This window comes from Apium graveolens, chromosome 9 (genome assembly GCF_009905375.1).
Source record: "Apium graveolens cultivar Ventura chromosome 9, ASM990537v1, whole genome shotgun sequence".
Taxonomy (NCBI): domain Eukaryota; kingdom Viridiplantae; phylum Streptophyta; class Magnoliopsida; order Apiales; family Apiaceae; genus Apium; species Apium graveolens.
This window is the reverse complement of record NC_133655.1, coordinates 244,352,472-244,362,644: the sequence shown is the minus strand read 5'-3', so window position 1 is coordinate 244,362,644 and position 10,173 is coordinate 244,352,472.

Genomic DNA, 10,173 nt, shown 5'->3' with positions numbered 1-10,173 from the left:
TGCTATATACACTATTGTGATATTGATGCCATAATTTACAGTTTGAAAATATATGTTTGTCTGTGATATCAATACATTCAAATTATGCGATTGTTTACGAAAATAAACTTCATTTTATACGAGTATGAGAAATTGAAACGTAATTTTATTATAATACAAGATAGTGGGAGTCAAAGATATTTTAAATTGATTTAATTCCGGAACGAGTCGGACGCGGAAGATTTCGATTCAATAAACAAAGTACCTTCGCGTAACATACGTATTAAGCGAACGATTGAGATTTGATTTATAACTATAAGAGATAATCGAATATTCACTCAAGGGATATCCTATTTGATTATTTATTTATAAGTAATACCTAAAGAGTTACTAAAATATCCGGAAAATACTTAAAGAGATATTGAAAAGTTTTTAAATCAATTCACTCTATCTAAAACGCATGTAGCCATTCGAAGGAAAATTATAAGATGTCAAATCATGTCTTAAGTATTTAATTAAGATTTTTATCAATTTATCGAACCTTATTGAGAAACATTTTGTACTTAAGGTTTTATCAATTCATTGAACCCTTCTTAAAAATATTATGAGACCGTAAATATTTAATATTACGTACCTCTAAAAATCATTTAAAAATAGACATAGTTCCCAAGGATACTTTCTAAATTATTCAAAATTTCTCGGAAGAGATCAGTCATCTGAAACTTATCAAAACCTTAGGGAACTCAGTCTAGGAGCATAAGGGTTTGCTTCCTCTCTCAATGAAAAACAAGTGAATAATATATGTAAAACTTTACTACAGTTAAGGGTTTGAAATTAATTTTAAATTCAAAACTCCGACAACTCCCAAGGATCAATTGAATTAAAAGTGATGAATAAATCATTTTATTTAAAGGTCAACTCAGAACGATCTATTCCTTCGATAAAGGATTTTGGGTAAATGATATAATTTTTTTGGGACTGGAATGTGGCCTGCCCGGCACGGAGAGGTATCGGGTAGTGACCAGGCGCGGAGTGGCGCAGTGTACAGTTATATGATCTCTGTGACCATTGACTTTCGGACTTGCACGGAAATGAGCAACCATCGTGTAATGTCTTGATAAGCCCAAAGGCGGCTAGGTTTGTATTCCTTCTACTAGTAGAGAAAATTTCATACTCGGCTGATCACCGGTACGTGGTTTATTCCAGTATAGTCCCTTTCTTCCATTTTGGAAAATGTTGTGCAATCTACAACAGAAGGCCGATAAGGCTGAGTTTTAAGTAATGAGATACATGATGTGAATATCAAATCTAGTTTATAATTCTGGTTCGGGTAAAATCTTGAAGTTTGAAAAAGAGACGGATACAAGTATAAAGTGGATATAATGTTACAGTTGATTTTAAGAATATTACAAGTTTGACAAGCACATATGTTTTCAGAAATCTTTGAAAAATATAAAGTACATTTATTGTTATATATATATATACATATAAATATATATGTACCTTGCTGAGCCATAGTGCTCACTCTTGGTTTTATATATTATATCACAACAGATAGCCAATATGCCGGAGAGAAGGCAATTGCGTGGAGAATACGTAGATTGCCCACAAACTCTTTGCAGCTTTGCTCAGGTGGACCAGAGTATGCAGATAGGATGTTGTTCGAGTTAGAAATATTTATAACTTCATGTAGAGGTTATGAGTAATAGTGTGAGATCCTGGAAGGTGTATTTGATGGGTAATAACAGATGTTATTGGATATGTATTGTTTCTAAGGTTATAACTTGTGTGTGTGAAGGATTGGGGTCTTTAATGTGATTTTGTTGGATTATTGAGATTAATACAGGTTTCAAAGGATTTGATGGATGTGTGACGACCCAGATTCCTGACCCCGGATTTGGGGGCGTTACATCAATCTAGCCCTAATGGCCAAGTCTGATGAAACAGAGACAAGTTCTTCAAGTAATCAGATAATCATAACTAACCTTGCATATTTATCTAAAGCTGAGTGTAATGATGCAATAAATGACATGTCTACAGAATTATATCATTTGCGTGTTACACTTAAGTCTCTCACTAAGAAAAATGCTAAAATCAAACAATTTGTTTTTAAGTGAGAGGAATAATGTGCTAGAGTATCAGTTTATTGAATTTGAAAAATTGAGAATAGAGTGTAAGATTGCTAAGGAGGAATTAACTGAGTCCTTGAAGAAAGAAGAAATTTTGAGAAAGCAGCTTGATCGTGAATAGGAGGTGATTAAGGCATGGAAATCATCTAGAGATGTCCATGCTCAAATCACCAAAGTTCAAGGTATTGAGTCTTTCTATGATGCAGCCTGGAAAAAGAGTAAAGAGAAGCTAGAATCCAATTTGGTTGAAGGATTGCTAACAGATGTGGACTCGACGGATGATGAGAGTCATCCATCGGATAATCAAAAAGGTTATTCGTCGAGTGACATTAATCCTCATCCGTCGGCTGTGAGCAAAACTGTGAGTAAAGCCAAACTTGCCAAGTTAAATGAAAAATATGGATCAGTTTCCAAAAACTTTATTTCGGGAGAATCTGATCAAGTGAAGAAGGAGAAGAAAGTGAATGTTGGTCATCTGTCCATCAAGCAATTGAATGACAGACTAGAAAAGATTGAGGCTAAAACAGAGGCTAAAAAGAAAAACAATAGAAATGAGAAAGTAGGAATTAACAAACATAACAACTACACACCTGATAAGTATGCTCCTAGAAAAATCTATGTTAAGTGTGGTAGTGTTAATCATCTGTCTATTAATTGCAAACTTGCCATGCCTACTTCCATGACTGTACCACCTTCTTTAACCAACATGAGTGTTATGCCTTCTATGCCTTTGAATGCTATGTCTACACAGAATATGAATGCACAATTTGCTAATATGCCATTTACACCTAATCCTTATTATGCTGTATTTAATATGCCTCAAATGCCATTTAGCATGCCCTACTGGAATAACATGTTTGCAAATAGCATGCCATTTCCTGTTAATCAAAATGTGCATGATAATTCTGTCTTAATGAATGGTCTCAAAGGTCCAACTCAGATGACTAATGATGAATTTGATATCCCCAAGTCAAATGAGATCAAACCTAAGAAACAAAAGAAGAAAGCTAACAAGGCAGGACCCAAGGAAACTTGGGTACCAAAATCAACTTGATTTGATTTTAATGTATGCAGGGAAACAGAAAGAATCTGTGGTACTTGGATAGTGGTTTTTCAAGACACATGACTGGAGATTCTACCCTGCTCACAAAGTTCAAGGAAAGAGCTGGCCCAAGTATTACTTTTGGATATGACAACAAGGGTTATACTATGGGATATGGCTTGATTTCAAAAGACAATGTCATCATTAAGGAGGTTGCCTTAGTGGATGGTCTCAAGCACAATTTGTTGAGTATCAGCCAGCTTTGTGATAAAGGAAATTCAGTAACCTTCACTAAAGAAGCCTGTGTTGTGACAAACAAGAGGAGCAACAAAGTGGTTCTCACTGGAGTGAGAAAAGGAAATGTGTACCTAGCTGACTTCAACTCATCAAATGCAGAATCTGTTACTTGTCTTCTCAGTAAAGCAAGTCAAGATGAAAGTTGGCTATGGCACAAGAAGCTATCCCATCTAAACTTTAAAACCATGAATGAGCTTGTAAAGAAAAACAGGTTAGAGGTATTCCTCAAGTGGAGTTTTCTAAGGATGAACTGTGTGATGCTTGCCAAAAGGGAAAAAAAATCAAAGTATCATTCAGAAATAAGCTTGATTCAACAATTGAAGAACCTTTACAACTGCTACACATGGATTTGTTTGGACCAGTCAATGTGTTGTCCATCTTAAGGAAAAGATTTTTCATAGTAATTGTAGATGATTTCTCAAAGTTCTCTTGGATAAATTTTCTTAAGTCTAAAGATGAGGCTAGTGAAATCATCATCAATCACATAAGGCAAGTCAACAATCATCCTGATTTCAAAGTTAGAAGAATCAGGAGTGACAATGGAACTGAGTTCAAGAATTCTGTTATGAGAGTATTCTGTGAAGAGAATGGGACTATGCATGAGTTTTCAGCAGCAAGAACTCCACAACAAAATGGAGTAGTAGAAAGAAAGAACAGATCACTTATTGAAGCTGCAAGGACAATGCTTGAAGAATCAAAGTTACCAACATACTTCTGGGCTGAAGCTGTAAATACTACATGCTACACTCAGAATATTTCTCTGGTTAATCAAGCAAAATGCATGACTCCCTACCAATTGTTCAAGGACAAGAAGCCAACTCTAAATTTTCTTCATGTCTTTGGCTGCAAATGTTATATCTTGAGAAATCAAACTGATCAAAATGGGAAGTTTAATGCTAAAGTAGATGAATGATTTTTTGTTAGATATGTTGTTGGTAAAGCATACAGAGTCTATAATCTGAGAACCAACATTGTTATGGAATCAATACATGTTGTGTTTGATGATAAAAAGATTGAAGGACTGCAAGATGGAGATTATCATGAGAGCCTCAAGCTTGACAATGTAGAGATGGTTAGTGATGACAGTGATGATGAAAGTGATCAAGAAACTACAACTAAGGATAGTGTAGAAAAATCTACAACTAATGAAGCTAATAACTCAACATCCATCGAGTTATAAAATGCTTCATTCGTCAAGAGACAATCTGCATCATCCATCGGGAGACAATCAGCTTCATCTGTCGGAACTCAAAATTCACCATCCGTCGAGTCATCAAAAGAAGCTGAAACTCAGAATAGATCACTTACAGAAAGTTCCCCTCTCTCAAATCATAGATTCACAAACTCAGGGGAAGTTTCCAATAATCAAAACTCAATCACACATCAAGGCAACAATGAGGCCTCTTCATCTAGAGCTAATCTACCTCAACAAAGGAAATGGACAAAGGATCACCCCTTTGAGCTCATCATTGGTGATGTATCTTCTAGATTTCAAACAAGGAGATCAACTCAAAAAGAATGTCTATATAGCAGCTTCCTCTCTAAGGAAGAATCAAAAAAGGTAGAAGAAGCTTTGTTGGATCCTGATTGGATTTTAGCTATGCAGGAGGAGCTAAACCAATTTGAAAGGAACAATGTATGGAAGCTGGTACCCAAGCCTAAAGAAAAGAATCCAATAGACACAAAATGGGTATTCAGAAATAAGATAGATAAAAATGGCATAGTAGTCAGGAACAAAGCTAGATTGGTTGCTAAATGCTACTATCAACAAGAAGGAATATATTTTGATGAAACCTTTGCTCTTGTTGCAAGACTTGAAGCCATCAGAATTTTCTTAGCCTATGCAGCCCATGCCAATTTCAAGGTCGATCAAATGGATGTCAAGAGTGCCTTTCTAAATGGAGATTTGGAGGAGGAAGTCTATGTCAATCAGCCTCCTGGTTTTAAAGATCCAAATCTACCTGATCATGTATATTATCTTCTGAAAGCACTCTATGGATTGAAGCAAGCACCTAGAGCCTGGTATGACACTTTGTCAAAATTTCTTTTAGAGAATCACTTCACTAGAGGTACTGTAGACAAAAAATTATTCTTTAGAAATGTTAATGACTCTAGCATACTTGTTCAAATTTATGTAGATGACATTATTTTTGGCTCTACAGATGAAAAAGTTTGCAAAAAGTTTGCCAAAATAATGCAAAGTAAGTATGAAATGAGCATGATGGGAGAACTGACTTACTTTCTTGGTTTACAAGTTAAGCAAGATAGTGATGAAATATTCATTAGTCAAACTAAATACATTCATGATCTTTTAAACACTACTGAAAAGTCTGTGGATATTTCAAGTTACAGAGGCATGGTTGGCTCACTTCTATACTTAATAGCTAGTAGGCCAGATATAATGTTTGCTACATGTCTGTGTGCTAGATTTCAGGCTGATCCTAGAGAATCTCATTTAATTGCTATTAAGAGAATTTTCAGATATCTCAAAGGTACACCAAAACTTGGCATTTGGTACACTAGAGATTATGGTTTTGATTTAATTGGTTATTCAGATGCAGATTATGCAGGTTGTAGAATTGATAGAAAAAGTACAACAGGAACCTGTCAATTTCTAGGAAACAAGCTTGTGTCCTGGTTCAGTAAGAAGCAAAATTCAGTTTCTACTTCTACAGCCGAAGCTGAATATATTGCTGCTGGCAGCTACTGTGCACATATTTTGTGGATGAAAAACCAATTGCTAGACTATCCTCCGCAAGTGGAAAGAATTCATATTTTCCGTGATAACATAAATGCAATTGCCATCACTGAAAATCCAGTACAACATTCAAGAACAAAGCACATAGACATCAAGTACCACTTCATAAGGGAACATGTGATGAATGGTACTGTGGAACTATATTTTGTTCCAAGTGTAAAACAGCTTGCAGATATATTCACCAAGCCACTGGATGAATCCACCTTTTCAAGGTTGGTAAGTGAGTTAGGTATGCTTAATTACTCTTGAATCTTTTCAGATATTTTGCAAGTTGTAATGCAGCCAAAAATTTAATTGATTTTTCAGTCTTGGATGAAATTTTGGCTAAGTCAAAATTTACATCCCGACGGATGATCATTATCCATCCAGTTCGATCATCCGTCGATATACAATTTGTTAATAAAATCAATTATTTTTATGGAATATTTTATATCTCGACGGATAATTGATTTATCCTCATCCGTCGAATTGTCTCTTTCCTAGCAGTCGATTTTCTGAACATTATCCATCGAGTATACTAACAGTTTGTAAGCATAACACGACGGATAAGTGATGGAATTTTTACAGTTTATTTTTAAACGGCTATTTTGGGCAATTTTTTATTGGTCACTTTATTTTACTTTATTATTTTTGACAGTTATTTTTTGAGAGAGTATAAAAGAAAAATTCATTTTCATTTCTTTTCTTTTATCACTCTCAATTCATTTGCTCTAACTTCTCTCTTTCTCAAAAGCAATTACTCTCTCTCTGCAAGTTCTTACTCTCTAACAATGGCACCAATCGTCAAAATCATGTCTCAAACTAATTTTATCTATGAGAAAAACAATTTCACGGCTTTAGTGAACAAGGGGATTCAACAATCTGGCAACTACCACAAAATGATGGATTTTGTGAAGAACTGCAAACTCAACTATGCCATGCCGGAATCACCCACCATTTACTGTGAGGTTGTTGAAGAAATGTGGACAACTGCAGTGTACAACTTAACCGACAAGACCATCACTTTCACGATTAAAGGTAATGAATTATGTGTTAATAATGATATTGTTGAAGCATGCTTCAAGTTTCCTGATAATACTGTAACTTCTCCACACACAGACACTGACATTATTAATATGCCTAATTCCATGGGCTATGCACTCTCTACTTCTAAATTAAGTGAAATTAGGATGTTGGGTCTTAGGAAGGAATGGAGTTATCTATGTGATGTAGTTACTAAAGTATTTTTTGGTAAAATTAGCAATTTTGATTTAGTTAATATCTCCATGCTCAATATGCTTTACATGCTAGTAACTGATAAATTCTTCAACTTTAGTGATCTAGTCTTATTTGAGTTGGGGTTTAAGTTAGGGGAGCTTAATAAGAGGGGTAAGAATGTTTATTATGCTAGATTTTTCATGATGCTTGCTAACCACCTCTCTGAGGACATTGTGCTTGAGAACCCAACCAACAACTTAGATTGTTGGGTTCAAGAAAGAAGAATAATTGTAGATTTAAACAGAGAAAACCACCACAAAGAGGTGCCACTCTTCTACTTTTCAGTAATGGAGGCACCTCAGGTAAGTGAGGTAATCTCAATTGTCTCTACTCTTCCAACCTCAACCACTTCTTTGCCTTCTAGTGTAGCAGTGACATCTGTCTCAATGACCAGACAGATGCCTACCCAAGCTACCAAACCCAAAGTTTCAAAATCAAAGACAAAGAAAGCCCCCTCTGGTGTCTCTCAAAAGATGCCAGTTATAAAATCCACTAAACACAAAGAGGGGAGTGTGAAGGTGGGAAAGACTGGTGAGGGACAGGGTAAAAATCAAAGAAGCCCTAAGGATAAGGTTGGAGAGGTGAGTGTTTTCCAGCCTAGCCACACTGCAGTTTCTCAACAAACTGCAGTGCTTAATAAGGACATTAGCTCATTACTGGTTTCATCCTCCCAAAAGGATGTTACCATTAAAACAAGCTCTCAACCAGGAGCACAGAACAAAAGGGGTAGGGACACAAGTTCACCACAAACCTACACAAGAAAGAAGAAATCTAAAACCCTTGGGGATACACAGGGTACACACACAGTGCAAACTGGAGCTAAAGACCCAATGACTGCACCTTCTCATAGTCAAATTGATGTGGCTCCAACAAATGTGGAGTCACAACCAAAATCTATACAAAATGAAACACCTCAAACACCAAATTCTCCCACACAATCTTTGGATGTTAATATGATTCAGACATCACAACCATATTCTCCATCTTTAACTCTGTTGGAGAAGCCAAAAATCAATGCAAGTGAGCATCATCTTCTAAATGATTTGTTGGCTCACTTGCCATTTCTTTCTGAGACTGTTGAGACATCTGTGCCAAAATTTTCATCAATCTGCACAGAGTCCACAATAGTTTCCACCCCAAACTCATTTATTTCTATTCACTTGATGGATATTGTTCATCCATCGAGTAGTGATTGTATCCTGATGGATGTGCCTAACAACAGTCATCCGTCGGATAGCCAAATTACTATCCTGATGGATATTTCTCATCCGTCAGGTGTCTATGCACAACTCCAAAGTTCAATTATAGTCACAAGTGCAGATGACTTAGTAATTCTGCAATCACTATTAGGATTGAGGGAAGGGAGTGACTTGAGTGAGAGTCTGAGTTGCTCCCAGGAAAAAGGAGAGAAAAAGAGTGATTCAATGCATTCCATTTCTTCAGGACTGGCAAAAGTGAGTATGAGGAGTCCCACCTTAGATGGTGAAGGTGAGGGTGTGAGGGTGGGGAGCCAAGGTGAGACCTTGATGCAAGAAAAGAGAGATCATGTGAGAAATGCAGGTACAGGAGTGATAAGGATGGAAACCATTGCAAGTGAGTCAATGAATATCAATGATGCAGAAAGGAAAAGGCTATTTCAACAAGAATATCAAGCTGTTATAGATTCTATTTCCCTAGATGCTGAGACATTTACTCACCCTGTTACAGCTTACCAAACTCTAGCTATACAGGGCAATGAGGAGGCTGAAAAAATACTAAACTTGGTGCATACTACACAATCTTTACAGAGAGCAAATGATGCAATCACTGCTATGCCTTCTACCATTGGCAGTGATTTTGAACTAGATGAAAATTCTTTTGGGGATGCTGATGGGGATGATGAAGAAGATAGCATGAGCATAGGGGGAGATGCAGATGTTCCTGCCTGGATGCTAACAAAAGAATGTTCCTACTCACATCTCCAATCAACACTATTCAAGCTAATTCATGATACCCAAACAGCCATTCAGGCATCTTCTAATGCCAGCACAAAGAAGCTACTTACAGCACACCTTGAAGCACTCCAGCTGCATAAAATTCAAGCTCTCCAACACAGTCAGAGTGTGGATGAAATCAAACAAGAAATTTCTGAAGTAAAATAGGATGTCATAGCAAGGTTGGATGCTAGACTTCCTGCAACCACCATGACTGAAATAGTTCCAAAGCTAAGGAAGGAGGCTGATCTCAATAGGAAAGTTGAGGCCATGGACTCAAGATTATCTGCTGTAGAGAAGTCAATGGCCAAGATACTTACCAATCAAGAAACTCTGATTGCTCTACTCCAACAGTTGGTGGTTGTACAAACCTCCTCCTCTACTCAGCTTGATGATAACAAAAAGGGGGAGAAAGAGAGTTCTAGGAGTGAGGGGGAGCAAAAAGTGCTCAACATTTAAGTGAGTAAAGTAATTGTGCCAACAATTGCTTTCATAAAGCCACCATCCAAAGATAGTATTGATCTAATTAATGAAGCAGCAGCCACTTTGAGAGCAGCTGAAAAGAAGCAGTTTAGTACAATAAACTGGGAGAAAATTGATGAGGATATTCAAAAGAAGTTTGGTCTAGCAAAGAACCAGAAAAATCAGCCATTCATCACTCTCAAGTCAGGAAAATTTCTGTGAATAATATGAGCATAAATTATTTGGAGAGAGGCCAGATATTCTGCATCAAATCTC